Source organism: Dermochelys coriacea, chromosome 9, assembly GCF_009764565.3.
Source record: "Dermochelys coriacea isolate rDerCor1 chromosome 9, rDerCor1.pri.v4, whole genome shotgun sequence".
In the NCBI taxonomy this organism is placed as follows: domain Eukaryota; kingdom Metazoa; phylum Chordata; order Testudines; family Dermochelyidae; genus Dermochelys; species Dermochelys coriacea.
This window is the reverse complement of record NC_050076.1, coordinates 51,599,820-51,617,184: the sequence shown is the minus strand read 5'-3', so window position 1 is coordinate 51,617,184 and position 17,365 is coordinate 51,599,820.

Below are 17,365 nucleotides of genomic sequence, written 5' to 3'. Positions count from 1 at the left end.
TGCTGAGCTTAAAGAACCCCAGACAGGTGCCACCTCCATGGTGTTGTGCATACAATGGGTCATTCTGGGTTTTCCAGAGACCAAGAGCCAAAGGAAGAACTTGGGATATAGAAAGGCTGAATTTAAACACACTGAGGGCATTCCTTTTGATTCAACAAGCTGACAGGGCCATGAGGAGTAGGGGGGACCCCCAACTCTTGCTGAGCCCTGTGTTGGAGCTGAGGGCTCTGAGTAAGCATGAGGGAATAGCTATTGTTTTGCGTATGTTTTCCTCTGTAATGCTTTTACCTTAAGACTGAACAGACTCTGTGTGGTCACTTGTCACTGCTGGCACCCATTGGGCTGAGCCCTTGGAGAGAAGGCAATGCACAAGTGCTGGCCCATAGATAGACTGGCTTGCTGGGGACATCACAGTGTGTGGAATGGGGCTGTGTAGCCTTAAAACCCCTGATCCAAAGGGAGTTGGACAAAGGTCCCTGGCCAGAGACTGGTGAGGGCTGGAGCCGGACGACCTGACCGGGCACTCCTGGAATGGGTCACGGCGGGGGTACAGGTGCAGGTACCCTAAAACTGTGACAACTGCAATCTATTTTCTTTATCACCCACCAGTGCATGAGTCGGGGAAGTTTGAGGGATGATGAACAGCCATTTGCCAACAAGAGGGACCAAATTAAACGTCAGACAAAAGTCAAAGAGCCTGATTCTCCCCCATGTCATGGTTCCCCCCTCGCAACCAAACGAGTGCGACTGTGTGAGAGAGAAACTCTGCCATTCCGACCTGCCAATGTTTTCTAGCCAAACATGGTGCGTCAGTTACCCTGGGATTTGCTAAGACAACAGCAAGAAGAGGATGGTGGGTGCACTGGAAGGCTTTGGCATCCTATGTTAGCAACAGCCAAACCTCAAGCTAAGCACTGTGTTTTCCCGGAGGGAATCGTGTCTAGCCTGGGGCTCCTTTTGACACATGCTGCAGAAAGAAAAGGAGTACCGGTGGCACCTTAGAGACTAACAAATTTATTAGAGCATAAGCTTTCGTGAGCTACAGCTCACTTCATCGGATGCATCAAAATTTTTTTCTATACGGCTAAATTCAGTGCCTTGCATAATCACAGGTTTCAGAGTAGCAGCCGTGTTAGTCTGTATTCGCAAAAAGAAAAGGAGTACCGGTGGCACCTTAGAGACTAACAAATTTATTAGAGCATAAGCTTTCGTGAGCTGCATCCGATGAAGTGAGCTGTAGCTCACGAAAGCTTATGCTCTAATAAATTTGTTAGTCTCTAAGGTGCCACCAGTACTCCTTTTCTTTTTGCGAATACAGACTAACACGGCTGCTACTCTGAAACCTGTGATGCTGCAGAAAGCAGCTTCCTTTCAGACCATGCTGCCAAGATTAGCTGCCTCACCACACCCTGCAACACTCTAGGAGTTAAGTCAAACCAGGACCCTATTAGCCCCCTAATCCTGACCATCCCAGCACTTCTGCTTCTGCAATTTGTTCACTAGCTTTTGCCCCCTTGAGCAGCTCAGCTGGGCGTATAGCTACCGGTATTGCCAAAGTAGCTCACAGCTGGTAGAGTGTTCTGATCAGTATTGGACTTTCTGACCTTTGTGGATTGGTCTGTTAAGATGATGGGCCTGATTCTCCTCTCCTTTATGCCATTTTCACACCACCGTGACTCCATTGGCCTCCACAGAATTTCTCCTGATTCACTCCCATGTACACAAGTGGAGAATTGAGACCCCTTAGGACAGGGGTGGGCAAACTATGGCCTGCAGGCCGGATCTGGCCCTTCAGGGCTTTGGATCTGGCCCGCAGGATTGCCAGCCTCATGGCACCCACCCGCGGGATTGCTAGCCCCATGCCACACCCTGCACCCCTCCTGCATCTCAACCTCCTGCATCTCAATCTCAACCAGAGCCTCGCGAACCAGCTGAGCGGCAGCGAACCAGCGGAGCAGCGGGGACAGCAGAGCAGCTCACAGCAGGAGTTTGCCTGGGACTGGTAAGTATCCGAGTGTGTGTGTTTGCTTGCTGAGGAAGTATCCGAGCGTGTGTTTGCTGGGAGGGCAGGGAGAGAGCCTGAGTGAGTGTCTGATTGGCTGCTAGCCTGCAGGGGGCGGGCATTAGGGTGTCTGTGTGTTTGCGTCAGGGAAGCCTGGCTGTTTGAAAATAGCCAGAGCCTCGCCAACCAGCTGAGCGGCAGCGAAGCAGCTGAGCAGCGGGGACAGCAGAGCAGCTCACAGCAGGAGTTTGCCTGGGAGTTCGCCTGGAGTGAGCCCAGTGAGGCTTACATCTTGCCAACGTCTCTGAGGAAGCTCATAGTAGGTAGGTGATATGGAAGGGGGGGGTTCAGCTGCTGTGACCTGCACTGGATGTGCCATGTTTGTCTTTCTTCCACAGGACAGAAGCGACTTTGTCTGTACAAAGTGCAAGCTGGTCTCCATATTGGAAGAGAAGATTGAAGGTCTGGAGCAACAGGTAACGACCCTGCATTGTATACGAGAGACTGAGGATTTTCTGGACCAAACTCAGGATAGGCTTCTAGGGGCACAAAGCTCTAAAGATATAGAGCAGGTTGCACAGAGGAGCCAAGAGGCCAGTGAAGAAGCTTGGCAACATGTGACCTCCAGAAGAGGTAAGCGGAATGCCCGGGTTCCAGTAACACAGACACAGGTAACTAACCGCTTTCATGTTCTCTCCACAGGTACCATTGCGGAGAGTGGACCAGATGATATGTCTGGGGGGAGAAAGCAGAAGGAGACTCCGCTGGTTGGGAGGCATGAGATGCGATGTCCTGAGGTTGGGGGTTCCACGACCACCACTCCCAAGAGGAGAAGGCGGGTGGTGGTGGTCGGGGACTCTCTCCTCCGGGGGACTGAGTCATCTATCTGCCGCCCTGACCGGGAAAACCGAGAAGTCTGCTGCTTGCTAGGGGCTAAGATTCGTGACGTGACGGAGAGACTGCCGAGACTCATCAAGCCCTCGGATCGCTACCCCTTCCTGCTTCTCCACGTGGGCACCAATGATACTGCCAAGAATGACCTTGAGCGGATCACTGTGGACTACGTGGCTCTGGGAAGAAGGATAAAGGAGTTGGAGGCGCAAGTGGTGTTCTCGTCCATCCTCCCCGTGGAAGGAAAAGGCCTGGGTAGGGACCGTCGAATCGTGGAGGTCAACGAATGGCTACGCAGGTGGTGTCGGAGAGAAGGCTTTGGATTCTTTGACCATGGGATGGTGTTCCATGAAGGAGGAGTTCTGGGCAGAGACGGGCTCCATCTTACGAAGAGAGGGAAGAACATCTTTGCCAGCAGGCTGGCTAACCTAGTGAGGAGGGCTTTAAACTAGGTTCACCGGGGGAAGGAGACCAAAGCCCTGAGGTAAGTGGGAAAGCGGGATACCGGGAAGAAGCACAGGCAGGAATGTCTGTGAGGGGAGGGTTCCTGCCTCATACTGGGAAAGAGGGGCGATCAACAGGTTATCTCAAGTGCTTATATACAAATGCACAAAGCCTTGGAAACAAGCAGGGAGAACTGGAGGTCCTGGTGATGTCAAGGAATTATGACGTGATTGGAATAACAGAGACTTGGTGGGATAACTCACATGACTGGAGTACAGTCATGGATGGTTATAAACTGTTCAGGAAGGACAGGCAGGGCAGAAAAGGTGGGGGAGTAGCACTGTATGTAAGGGAGCAGTATGACTGCTCAGAGCTCCGGTACGAAACTGTGGAAAAACCTGAGTGTCTCTGGATTAAGTTTAGAAGTGTGTGCAACAAGAGTGATGTCATGGTGGGAGTCTGCTATAGACCACCGGACCAGGGGGATGAGGTGGATGAGGCTTTCTTCCGGCAACTCACGGAAGCTACTAGATCGCATGCCCTGATTCTCATGGGTGACTTTAATTTTCCTGATATCTGCTGGGAGAGCAATACAGCGGTGCATAGACAATCCAGGAAGTTTTTGGAAAGCGTAGGGGACAATTTCCTGGTGCAAGTGCTAGGGGAGCCAACTAGGGGGAGCGCTTTTCTTGACCTGCTGCTCACAAACCGGGTAGAATTAGTGGGGGAAGCAAAAGTGGATGGGAATCTGGGAGGCAGTGACCATGAGTTGGTTGAGTTCAGGATCCTGACGCAGGGAAGAAAGGTAAGCAGCAGGATACGGACCCTGGACTTCAGGAAAGCAGACTTTGACTCCCTCAGGGAACAGATGGCCAGGATCCCCTGGGGGACTAACATGAAAGGGAAGGGAGTCCAGGAGAGCTGGCTGTATTTCAAGGAATCCCTGTTGAGGTTACAGGGACAAACCATCCCGATGAGTCGAAAGAATAGTAAATATGGCAGGCGACCAGCTTGGCTTAATGGTGAAATCCTAGCGGATCTTAAACATAAAAAAGAAGCTTACAAGAAGTGGAAGGTTGGACATATGACCAGGGAAGAGTATAAAAATATTGCTCGGGCATGTAGGAAAGATATCAGGAGGGCCAAATCGCACCTGGAGCTGCAGCTAGCAAGAGATGTCAAGAGTAACAAGAAGGGTTTCTTCAGGTATGTTGGCAACAAGAAGAAAGCCAAGGAAAGTGTGGGCCCCTTACTGAATGAGGGAGGCAAGCTAGTGACAGAGGATGTGGAAAAAGCTAATGTACTCAATGCTTTTTTTGCCTCTGTTTTCACTAACAAGGTCAGCTCCCAGACTGCTGTGCTGGGCATCACAAAATGGGGAAGAGATGGCCAGCCCTCTGTAGAGATAGAGGTGGTTAGGGACTATTTAGAAAAGCTGGACGTGCACAAGTCCATGGGGCCGGACGAATTGCATCCGAGAGTGCTGAAGGAATTGGCGGCTGTGATTGCAGAGCCCTTGGCCATTATCTTTGAAAACTCGTGGCGAACGGGGGAAGTCCCGGATGACTGGAAAAAGGCTAATGTAGTGCCCATCTTTAAAAAAGGGAAGAAGGAGGATCCTGGGAACTACAGGCCAGTCAGCCTCACCTCAGTCCCTGGAAAAATCATGGAGCAGGTCCTCAAAGAATCAATCCTGAAGCACTTAGAGGAGAGGAAAGTGATCAGGAACAGTCAGCATGGATTCACCAAGGGAAGGTCATGCCTGACTAATCTAATCGCCTTTTATGATGAGATTACTGGTTCTGTGGATGAAGGGAAAGCAGTGGATGTATTGTTTCTTGACTTTAGCAAAGCTTTTGACACGGTCTCCCACAGCATTCTTGTCAGCAAGTTAAGGAAGTATGGGCTGGATGAATGCACTATAAGGTGGGTAGAAAGCTGGCTAGATTGTCGGGCTCAACGGGTAGTGATCAATGGCTCCATGTCTAGTTGGCAGCCGGTGTCAAGTGGAGTGCCCCAGGGGTCGGTCCTGGGGCCCGTTTTGTTCAATATCTTCATAAATGATCTGGAGGATGGGGTGGATTGCACTCTCAGCAAATTTGCGGATGATACTAAACTGGGAGGAGTGGTAGATACGCTGGAGGGGAGGGATAGGATACAGAAGGACCTAGACAAATTGGAGGATTGGGCCAAAAGAAATCTAATGAGGTTCAATAAGGATAAGTGCAGGGTCCTGCACTTAGGATGGAAGAATCCAATGCACCGCTACAGACTAGGGACCGAATGGCTCGGCAGCAGTTCTGCGGAAAAGGACCTAGGGGTGACAGTGGACGAGAAGCTGGATATGAGTCAGCAGTGTGCCCTTGTTGCCAAGAAGGCCAATGGCATTTTGGGATGTATAAGTAGGGGCATAGCGAGCAGATCGAGGGACGTGATCGTTCCCCTCTATTCGACACTGGTGAGGCCTCATCTGGAGTACTGTGTCCAGTTTTGGGCCCCACACTACAGGAAGGATGTGGATAAATTGGAAAGAGTACAACGAAGGGCAACAAAAATGATTAGGGGTCTAGAGCACATGACTTATGAGGAGAGGCTGAGGGAGCTGGGATTGTTTAGTCTGCAGAAGAGAAGAATGAGGGGGGATTTGATAGCTGCTTTCAACTACCTGAAAGGGGGTTTCAAAGAGGATGACTCTAGACTGTTCTCAATGGTAGCAGATGACAGAACGAGGAGTAATGGTCTCAAGTTGCAATGGGGGAGGTTTAGATTGGATATTAGGAAAAACTTTTTCACTAAGAGGGTGGTGAAACACTGGAATGCGTTACCTAGGGAGGTGGTAGAATCTCCTTCCTTAGAGGTTTTTAAGGTCAGGCTTGACAAAGCCCTGGCTGGGATGATTTAACTGGGACTTGGTCCTGCTTTGAGCAGGGGGTTGGACTAGATGACCTTCTGGGGTCCCTTCCAACCCTGATATTCTATGATTCTCTGCCCTGAGCCCCCTCCTGCACTCCATACCCCTGCTGCATGCCAACCCTCTGCCCTGAGCCCCCCTCCCACACTCTGCACCCCCTCCTGCACCCCGCACCCCCTCCCACACCCAAGCCCCCTGCCCTAGCCCCAGATTCATGGCCCTGCATGCAATTTCCCCAACTAGATGTGGCCCTCGGGCCAAAAAGTTTGCCCACCCATGCCTTAGGACAATGGCCAGCTTCACAGAAGACTGCTGAGAAAGCCAATGCTCAGAGAGTGGGGTAGGGTCTGTCCAGAACCAAACCAGCTGGTGTATACAGTCCACACCTGTTTCCTCCTTCCCCCCCCCCCGCTGCTGGTGATGGCTTATCTTAAGTGATCACTCTCCTTACAGTGTGTATGATAAACCCATTGTTTCATGTTCTCTGTGTGTGTGTATATAAATCTCTCCTCTGTTTTTTCCACCAAATGCATCCGATGAAGTGAGCTGTAGCTCACGAAAGCTTATGCTCTAATAAATTTGTTAGTCTCTAAGGTGCCACAAGTACTCCTTTTCTTTTTGCGAATACAGACTAACACGGCTGCTACTCTGAAACCTCCCCTTACACTGATTCTGTAACACAAAAGAGCTTTGATTCTGTTCCTCAGTGAACTCCTCTCAACAATCATTTCTTCCCTCAGAGAGACAAGCATCAGGCACCACCCTGTGGCTATGGTCGTTAAGCGCACCATTTTTGCATGTTCCTAGCTCAAGCCACTCTACTCTCCCTTTGGTATTTGTCTGGACACATTTTACAAGATTAAGAGCAAACTAACAGTAATGGATTTCTAACCCCATTGCAGTGACAGGATGTCAGCCTCCTTTAATTTGTAGTGGTTTCATTCTAGTTGGAGTACTAGGGGCAGTTTAGAATTAAGGTCACCTAGGCAATTCTGTTGTAACTGCTCCTTTTCAACCGCTCAGAACTTCCTGAAGCTTTGCTTTTGTGGGATGAAATTTTCCACACTTGGTCTCTGTCAAAAAGTTTTGGATTATTCTTGTTCTAAATTTTGAGCAGACATCATTCTACTGGTTTTGCGACTGAAGGGAGAGAACCATTTTTTTTCCTGTGTAAAATTAATCTTATCACCTGTTTTTGAACAGCTTGAACAACAAAACGATGGAGATACAGCATTGAAATTTGGCAGTGAAATAGCCTTTGTTGTGAAGCAGTGCTGTGGGTGTTTTGGTGAAAATCAGTTGTGATTTGACTGAGTTATAAAGATTTGAGAATCAGATTTTGCAGTTTGCAGATGATACCAAGCTGGGAAGGGTTGCAAGTGTTTTGGAGGATTGGATTAAAATTCAAAATGATCTGGACCAACTGGAGAAATGGTCTGAAGTAAATAGGATGAAATTCAATAAGGACAAATGCAAAGTACTCCATTTAGGAAGGAACAATCAGTTGAACACATACAAAATGGGAAAGAAAGAGTACTGCGGAAAGGGATCTGGGGGTCATAGTGGACCACAAGCTAAATGAATCAACATAGTAACGCTGTTGCAAAAAAAGCGAACATCATTCTGGGATGTATTAGCAGGAGTGCTGTAAGCAAGACACAAGAAGTAATTCTTCTGCTCTACTCCGTGCTGATTAGACCTGAACTGGAGTATTGTGTCCAGTTCTGAGCACCACATTTCAGGAAGGATGTGGACAAATTGGAGAAAGTCCAGAGGAGAGCAACAAAAATGATGAAAGGTCTAGAAAACATGTCCTATGAGGGACGATTGAAAAAATTGGGTTTGTTTAGTCTAGAGAAGAGAACCCTGAGGGGGCATGATAACAGTTTTCAAGTACATAAAAAGTTGTTACAAGGAGGAGGGAGAAAAAATTTTCTTCTTAACCTCTGAGGATGGGACAAGAAACAATAGGCTTAAATTGCAGCAAGGCAGTGTAGGTTTGACATTAGAAAAAACTTCCTGTCAGGGTAGTTAAGCACTGGAATAAAATGCCTAGGGAAGTTGTGGAATCATTGGAAATTTTTAAGAGCAAGTTAGACAAACACCTGTCAGGGTGGTCTAAATCAGTGGTTCTCAACTAGGGGTCAGGGGCCCCCTGGAGAGCTGCGAGCAGGTTTCAGGGGGGCTACCAAGTAGGGTCAATGTTAGACTTGCTGGGGTCCATGCAGGGGTGAAAGTAAGTCTAGGGACTTACCGGTATGGGGCTGGACTGGGGCCGGCTCTGACCCCTGGAAGGGGTGGGACCTCGGGCAGAAGGAGCGGGGGGGGGGTGTCAGAGCCAGCCCTGGCCCACCCTATACCGGCAAGTGCCTCCTTCCCCCTCCCTGGGGTAACAGCACAGCCGGGGGCTATGGCAGTGGTTTAAAGGGCCCTGGGCGGTAACGACAGCCGGAGCCCTGGGCCCTTTAAATTGCTGCCCCAGCCCCGCCACCACTACCCCAGGACTCTGGCAGCAGGGCTCTGGCAGCAATTTAAAGGGCCGGGGCTCCAGCCTCTGGGAGCCACAGGCCCTTTACATTGCACCTGGGGAAGACGATCCACCCCGGTACGGTGCACCGGCTCTTGCCAGTACGCTGTACCGGGGCATACCGACTTACTTTCACCTCTGGGTCCAGGGTAGAAAGCCAAAACCCACTGCATGGGACTGAAGCCCGGGCCCTATGTCCTGCCACCCAGGGCTGAAGCCGAGGCCTGAGTAATGTAGCTTCATGGGGGCCCCTGTGGCATAGGCCCTGGGCAATTGCCCTGTTTGTATCCCCTAACGCAGGCCCTGGCTTTTATATGCAGAAAACCAGTTATTGTGGCAGAGATGGGCCATGGAGTTTTTATATCATGTCGGGGGGGCCTCAGAAAGAAATAGTTGAGAACCCCTGATCTAGAGTGCTTAGTCCTGCCAGGAATGCAAGGGACTGGACTAGACGCTCTCTTGAGGCCCCTTCCAGTCCTATGGTTCTATGTGCAGTATCTGGTGCGTGATTGTTAAAGCAACTTGTTTTAAGCACAGGGAGGCTGTGCAGCACATGCCTGGCTAACAGCTGCGAAGGTGCCTCCGCCACAGCACGTTGTTACAGTGTGAATTGAACAAAACCTTCAAAGGTGCATAGTGGAGCGTCTGATGCTGACAATACATTGCGTGTGGGGAGGGTAGAGTGACCATGTCTAGCCAAATAGTGACAGATCATGGATTTGTTTTCCCTTTCAAACAAAGCTACAAAAACTACATTAAGAAAACATTCAGGTTGCACAGATAAGTACTCAAAAGTGGTGCATAAGCAACCTTACCTTGCGCCCTGCTATCAGTACACTGCACTATAGACTTGAATGATATAATCACATACTGTATTTCAAATATTCTGCTCCATCACACAGTGGAGATCAAAGGAGCTTTGCCAGTTTACACCAGCTGAGGATCTTGCCCCTAGATGCTAATCAATATTGCCAGTTCAGCAAGAGGTCCTGACAAAATTGCACTGGAATGCAAGAATATTTTTATTCTCACACTATACCAAAGACTCTCTAGATAATAGAAGGTTTCAGAGTAGCAGCCGTGTCAGTCTGTATCCACAAAAAGAAAAGGAGTACTTGTGACACCTTGGAGACTAACAAATGTTTCGTGAGCTACAGCTCACTTCATTGGATGCATGCAGTGGAAAATACAGTGGCAAGATTTTATATATGCAGAGAACATGAAACAATGGGTGTTACCATACACAGTGCCACAAGAATGATCAGGTAAGGTGAGCTATTACCAGCAGGAGAGAAGAAAACAAACAAACAAAAAAAACAAACTCTTTTGTAGTGATAATCAAGGTGGGCCATTCCCAGCAGTTGACAAGAACGTGTGAGGAACAGTTGGGGGCGGGGGGAGAATAAACATGGGGAAATATTTTTACTTTGTATAATGACACATCCACTTTTAGTCTTTATTAAAGCCTAAGTTAATGGTGTCCAGTTTGCAAATTAATTCCAATTCAGCAGTCTCTCATTGAAGTCTGTTTTTGAAGTTTTTTTGTTGAAGAATTGCCACTTTTAGATCTGTAATCGAGTGACCAGAGAGATTGAAGTGTTCTCCGACTGGTTTTTGAATGTTATAATTCTTGACATCTGATTTGTGTCCATTTATTCTTTTACGTAGAGACTGTTCAGTTTGGCCAATGTACATAGCAGAAGGGCATTGCTGGCACATGATGGCATATATCACATTGGTAGATGTGCAGGTAAACGAGCCTCTGATAGTGTGGCTGATGTGATTAGGCCCTATGATGGTGTCCCCTGAATAGATATGTGGACACAGTTGGCAACGGGCTTTGTTCTTACAACTACAATACCCACCTGCTGAAGTGAAGAAACTGATTGACAGAGCCAGAAGAGTACCCAGAAGTTACCTACTACAGGACAAACCCAGCAAAGAAAATAACAGAACACCACTAGCCATCACCTTCAGCCCCCAACTAAAACCTCTCCAATGCATCATCAAGGATCTACAACCTATCCTGAAGGATGACCCATCACTCTCACAGATCTTGGGAGATAGGCCAGTCCTTGCTTACAGACAGCCCCCAACCTGAAGCAAATACTCACCAGCAACCACACACCACACAAGAAAAACACTAACCCAGGAACCTATCCTTGCAACAAAGCCCATTGCCAACTGTGTCCACATATCTATTGTATTGCAGCGGGGACAGAAGGACAGTGAAGAAATTTGGCAGCATGTTACCTCCAGAAGAAGAAAGGGGAGCATCCATGTACCAGCAATGTAGATATAGGTAAGGAACCGTTTTCATGTTCTCTCCAAAGGTACTAATGCGGAGAGTGGCAGCTGGTATCAAGCAGAGTGCCCCAAGGGTCCGTCCTGGGGCCACTTTTGTTCAATATCTTCATTAATGATCTGGAGGATAGTGTGGACTGCACCCTCAGCAAGTTTGCAGATGACACTAAACTACAAAAAGGATGTGGAAAAATTGGAAAGCGTCCAGCGGAGGACAACAAAAATGATTAGGGGACTGGAACACATGACTTATGAGGAGAGGCTGAGGGAACTAGGATTGTTTAGTCTGCAGAAGAGAAGAATGAGGGGGGATTTGATAGCTGCTTTCAACTACCTGAAAGGGGGTTCCAAAGAGGATGGATCTAGACTGTTCTCAGTGGTAGCAGATGACAAAACGAGTAATGGTCTCAAGTTGCAGTGGGGGAGGTTTAGATTGAATATTAGGAAAAACGTTTTCACTAGCAGGGCGGAGAAGCACTGGAATGCATTACCTAGGGAGGTAGTGGAATCTCCTTCCTTTGAGGTTTTTAAAGTCAGGCTTGACAAAGCCCTGACTGGGATGATTTAGTTGGGGATTGGTCCTGCTTTGAGCAGGGGGTTGGACTTGATGACCTCCTGAGGTCCCTTCCAACCCTGATGTTCTATGATTCTATGATACCCTGCGCTGGCAAAGTAAAAGGCCCTTGAGGTGGGCATAAATTATTTATAACCTCTCTAAGGCCACTTTACTCTGCCAAAGGGGTGCAAGAGACAGCATAAATGAGAATCAGGCCTCATACCGTTACAGTGAACTGCTCACAGGCCATTTGTATATGGAAAAATGTGCAGACAAGGAATTCACAATATCAAACAACAAATCCCACCAGGAACGCTGTGATCGGTTCACAAATGTGTAACTTCTCAAAGTGAATTCCTGCATGTGAAGAAGCCATTCTGCTCTGTGATAAGCTACATTGGTAGAAGCTGAGCAGCAGGGTGTGTCTGAGGAGAGAAAACAGAGCACTCTTCAAAGAGCAAACGTGCTCACTAAAGTTACCTGTTTCAGACTTTCCATCTCTGTTTGCAGCCAGGTGGGCTCTGGTCTCTCATCGTCCTTTGTGATCATCTAGTCTGGTTATATAGACTCTCTGCTCTGGTTTTCCTTATCCAAATGTTGCCCAGTATCCTGGCTTTCCTGGCAAGCTGACTTGATGGCTAGCAATGACTTGTTCCGATGTGGTGGAAAGAATTATGAGAGCTGGGGGGCTGCTATTGGCTGTCAGGAATGGTTACTGATATGTGCTCTGTAGGTAGGCATGAGAGTCTTGTCTAGAAGGGTTGTTAAATGTGAGCTATATTACATATAACATCATCAATGTGGGACATACCCAGTGCATGGCTCCCAGGGGATGTTATAAAATCCTGCTCCATATAGTTCCCCAAAGGTCAGTGAGGGGTATTATTATTTGTATTACCGTAGTGGCTATGAGCCCAGTCACAGACCAGGGCCTCATTGTGCCAGGGGCTGTTCAAACACACAAGATGATGATTGCCCAAAACCATGATAAGGCTGGTCAGGCCCAGTGGTTAGAACCATGACAGTCAGGCCTAGTGGTCAGAGCCAAACTCAGGCATCCAGAGAGGGGCTGGAGCAAGACTGGGGACAGAGCAGGGGCAGGCTAAAGCTTAGGGAGTCTGCTGCCACAATCAGTCCTGGAGGGACATGGAATAGACTCAGCATGCCATTTGTGGGTGCCAGCACTCAATAGCTCTGTGAGGAACATCATGATTCAGTCACCTGTTCATCATCTGATCTTCTGGAACTGTGAAGAGAACCTTGCCTGGAACCAGCTGGGCTTTATGGTCACCCTGACCTGACAACTGGGGTTACAAGCTGAAGATGTTTCCTCATTAGTCTGTGACCTATCACACTTGAGTTATGGTGTATTTTGTGTAATGAGCATAGGGGATAGGCCATGACTCAGCCCTGAACTGCACTCCCGGGAGGGGAGGGGGGGTCTATGTTCACCCTCAGGCACCTCTGTGTTTGGATGGTGGAGTTCTCCTCAGTAAGTTACTCTTGGCTCTGTTTTTGAGGGATTTCAGAGTGCAGGTTGGGGAATTGGACGGGGGAAGCACTCCTCCTTCCTTTCCCTGGCTTCTGGCGTTAAGGGATTTACACCCTATCTTTGGGGAGAAGCAGAGAAGTGTGCCATGGGGCTATAGAGAGCTGTGAGCATGGTCAGTGCTGTAGCACCCTGAAATCACTTCCTGGGGCACAAGGTGCACCCTTTTAGTGTTGCCTCCTCTGTCTCCTTTTGCGAGACTGGCCAGCAAAGTGTTATCACCTCCCAAGATAAGCCTATTATCAGCCTGGCATGACTCTGTCCGTAGTTCACTTCAAATGTGCACTGGGGCAGCGCCGGGCGGGCCACGTCCCCGTCTAGCAGATGGTCCACACAAGAGGCTAACAGAACAAAGCAGCTACCAGGTAACAGTTACTCCATTAGCTCAAGCAGTAAATGCTTCTGCTGAAAACCTTGGGTTCACTCCCTGCTGAAGCCAGATCATTGTACTTGTGTGCATTGTTGAGAAGCCACACATCGCCTCTCTGGAAGGGTTACTTTGCTTTAGAACCATTTTAGGTTTGTTGCTTGCTACAGACAAGTACCCAGTAATGGTTCACAGAGAACTGTCTTAAAGGGACTTATTGTAGCACACGATGAGGTGTTGTATAAACGGGTCTTATGAACTCCCTGGACCATGAATGAGATTTCTGGGGAAATTATCCGAAGAGCCAGAAGTTAAAATTTGCCATTTTATTAAAACCAACATGCAAGAGCACGAGAACAAAGACAGAGAGAAGGAGGGCAGTTGTCAGGACAGGGCCAGGATGCAGACAAGGAGCAGATAGCTCTAAGAGCTGTTTCCCCTCTCCTAGCTGTAGCCCCCCCCACACACACCCCAATCCTGCAGGGCAGGCTTTGCTGGGGCAGGCTTTTATACCACTGGGCCATGTCCCTTTTCTCCCATCAGCCATTGTTTCATTCACACAGATGTGGGGAAAAACACGTTAACGTGCCCCATTGGCAGATATAATTTTCAGAGCCCTGTTTGTGACTAGTTCAGGATCAGTGCTAGCCCACAGGAAAATGGTAAATATAGGCAGAGGGCTGGCCAGGGGTTAATCTGTACCAATAACAAGACAATTCGCATACGAGGCACTTTTCACCGTTGGAGTTGAAAGTGCTTTAGAAAAGGAGGGGATCGTTCTCCCCATTGTAGAGATGGGGAAAATGAGGCTCAGCTTTGCTCGAGGTCAGTGGAAGAGCCTGGACTGGCGCCCAAGTTTGCTCATGGCTTGTCAACACGGTCTGCTGGTGTGCATCAAGGCAGGCTGGGATCATACAGTGCACTAGGAGGCTGTACGACTGGCGTGTGGACTGGTACTGCACACTGAACAGACTGTAGTGCATTTTGCTGTATGGCTGTTTGATTGGGAGGCAGCTGGGAATGAGTGCGTATGACATTCTGCACGGTCCCCACCGCTGCTGGGCCCTGAGGGGGGCAGGCCGTAGAGAAGCAAGGCAGGGCCAGGGACTGGGCAGGGATGGGGAGAGTGCCCAAGACACTGCCTGTGGGAGGTAAGGTGAGGCAGGGGACAAGGCTGTTTGTGGGGAGCTGGGGAGGAACACAGTGATAGTACCCATGTGGAGATGCATGGGGGACTGGCAGAGGGGAGGCTGGGCAGGCATGTGGGTGACTAAGCAGAGTACCTGAGGTGGTGTGTGTGCGTGTGGGGGGGCAGGGGCTGGCAGAAGAGGGGCTGGGCAGAGGGCCCAAAAGTGGGCACAGGAGGCTGAGCAGAAGGCTCCGGAGAGCCCAACATGGTAAGAGCCAGGCCAACGCTGTGTCTGGAACCCCACCCAGTGTCAGGCTAGTGGGGTAGAGGGGTTCATCTGGAGGGTGATGGATCGTCCTGGTACCAGCACTGAAGATTAGGGGATAGGGTATCAAGGAGAGTGAGAGCTGGGGAACCGACTAACTGATCAAGAGTGGATGGGCATCCGGAGGCAAATGGGTGCTTTGGGATTTCCCAGGTGGTGCTGGGGGCCACAGGAGGACATAGGATATAATGGGGAACCCATTCTAAGCAGGATTCAGATACAGGAAGGAGCTGTGTGGGGTGTTTATTATAACCCAGTGACACTTGTGGATCCATTAAATGGAATGTGGATCTATTAAATGGAATATTGAAGCTCATTAGCTTGTCACATGTCCTGGGGGATCTTCCCCCCACCAAGCTCTGGGAGCCTATTTCCTCCGGGGGAGGGAAAGAGCTAATCCTTCCCCTCCCTCCCTCGCACCCTGCCCTCTCATGCCAGCGAGAGCCTGGAGAGTGGTGAGCTCAACTCTATGGTCCCTGAGGATCCCAGTGCCAGTACTGGTGTCCTGCTGCTGTGAAAATCCAGTGCCTGCAGCAGTGGCTAGGAGCCCTGCTTGGCTCTAGGCTCATGGGAAGCCAGCATAGGAGATGGGCAGAGGAGCAGGGTTCTCTAATCACTCACAGGGGGAGGAGGAGAGGGCTAGAAGGGAGGAGTGCAGGAGCCAAAACAGGAGCCAGATGGGCAGCAGCCTCAGAGGTAGGGGTTGGTCAATGGGGATATTAGACAGTGGGCCAAAGGGCAGGGGGAAAGGAGCAAGGGAAGGTTTTGCCTTCAGTCCTGCTGCCTGCAGCCAGACCAGCACCTCCCATCAGCTGGCTAGATATTCCTGTTGGATTCCTGGAGGCAATGATAGACTGAAGCAAACCCCATGGCACCTAGTAAGACGGTCCCTCCCTCAAAGCTTACAATCTAAATGGTACCATGGACGGCACTTGAGAAGACAGTGATTAGGAAATTGCTTACACCACCAAGGTATGGGTCTGCTATGGCAGATACTCAATCCCGAGCTCTTCCATTGACTTGATGAAAAGGCACCATCCCAGATTCAAAGCTGGATGCCTAAAGTTTAGAACCTAAAGTCTCTATTTATCTGCTCAAATTAATAAGCCAGCAGCTCCCATTGGCCTCAGAGCAAGGTAAGGATGCTCAGGGCCCCAGAAAAATCGGGCCACTTATTTAGATGTGTTCCTTAAGGGCCAAGATGTCCAATCCTGGGTATCTCAATGACCAATGCCTGTACTTTCGGATTCCCGTGCAGTGTAGTCTCTTCTCACCTCCAGGCTTACTGAGCTAGGGCTCTTTGGCAAGGGAAGAGGAAACTATGGTAAGTCACAAGATAAACTCTACAACTGGTGGCGATTTTACCCAGGGAATAAGCTAAAGCGAGCACATTTGCTTCATTTTAAAGGCATATGCCTTCATTTCATGACATTGATTATGAAGTCAGAACTGGTCAAAGAAGCTGGTGAAAATCCATTCCCTCTCCTCTCTCCGCCACCCCTCCTCCCCTCCGGGGCTGCTCTGCCCTCCAGCCGAGTCTGTTTAATGTGGTTCCAACACCTTTTAATACAACAGTATTTTCAAAGAACCTCTTATTTCCCACTGTGTGTGTTCTGCCAAAGGGAGAGGGGACCTTTAAACAGGATGCTGCTAGTATCCTTTTAAACTAATAAAGCCTAAAGCAAACAATCCACCAAAGAGATACACAATTATTGAAAAGTAAGAAGTTACTTGCATGCATATATCACCGTACGCTACCTGTAATTCTGACGCTCCCCAGAGAACAAGTTCTGATTGAATTGTTTCAGACACTGAAAAAGGCAAATTGATCAGAACTGTTACTAGGGGCTAGTATTACAGCACTTTTGAACATGAATCTCTTTTTAAAAGGGAAAGATTTTGCCTCTCATTGAAGACTATCCAATTTCACAGCAGCAGCAGCAGCAGCATCAAATAAACTGTTCCTAAGCTGTAAGAAGTCTACAAGGTGCGGAGTTGCTGGCACAGAATGGCTGCAACATCAAAGGTGAGGCATTTCGGCAATGGGCAAATGACCCTTTGCATGCCTCAAGTTTGTGAAGTACTCTGATCTTTTTGGATGAAGAGTGTCAACTATGCAGTAATTTGATTCGCCTACAGTACTTGAATCAACAAGTTTTATTTTTCATTTGCAACTAGTACAAAACTATTCTAATGCACTGTGTTATGTTTAAATGAAGTTTAAACATTTTGAGGAATAAATTGTGTAGTACAGTAAATAAGTCACCTATTTTGGCATAAACAAACAGATCCCATTACCTGAACAAGGCAAGTTTCAGTTCTCAAACCAACCACTAATAACTTTTAAAAATCTAAACAGA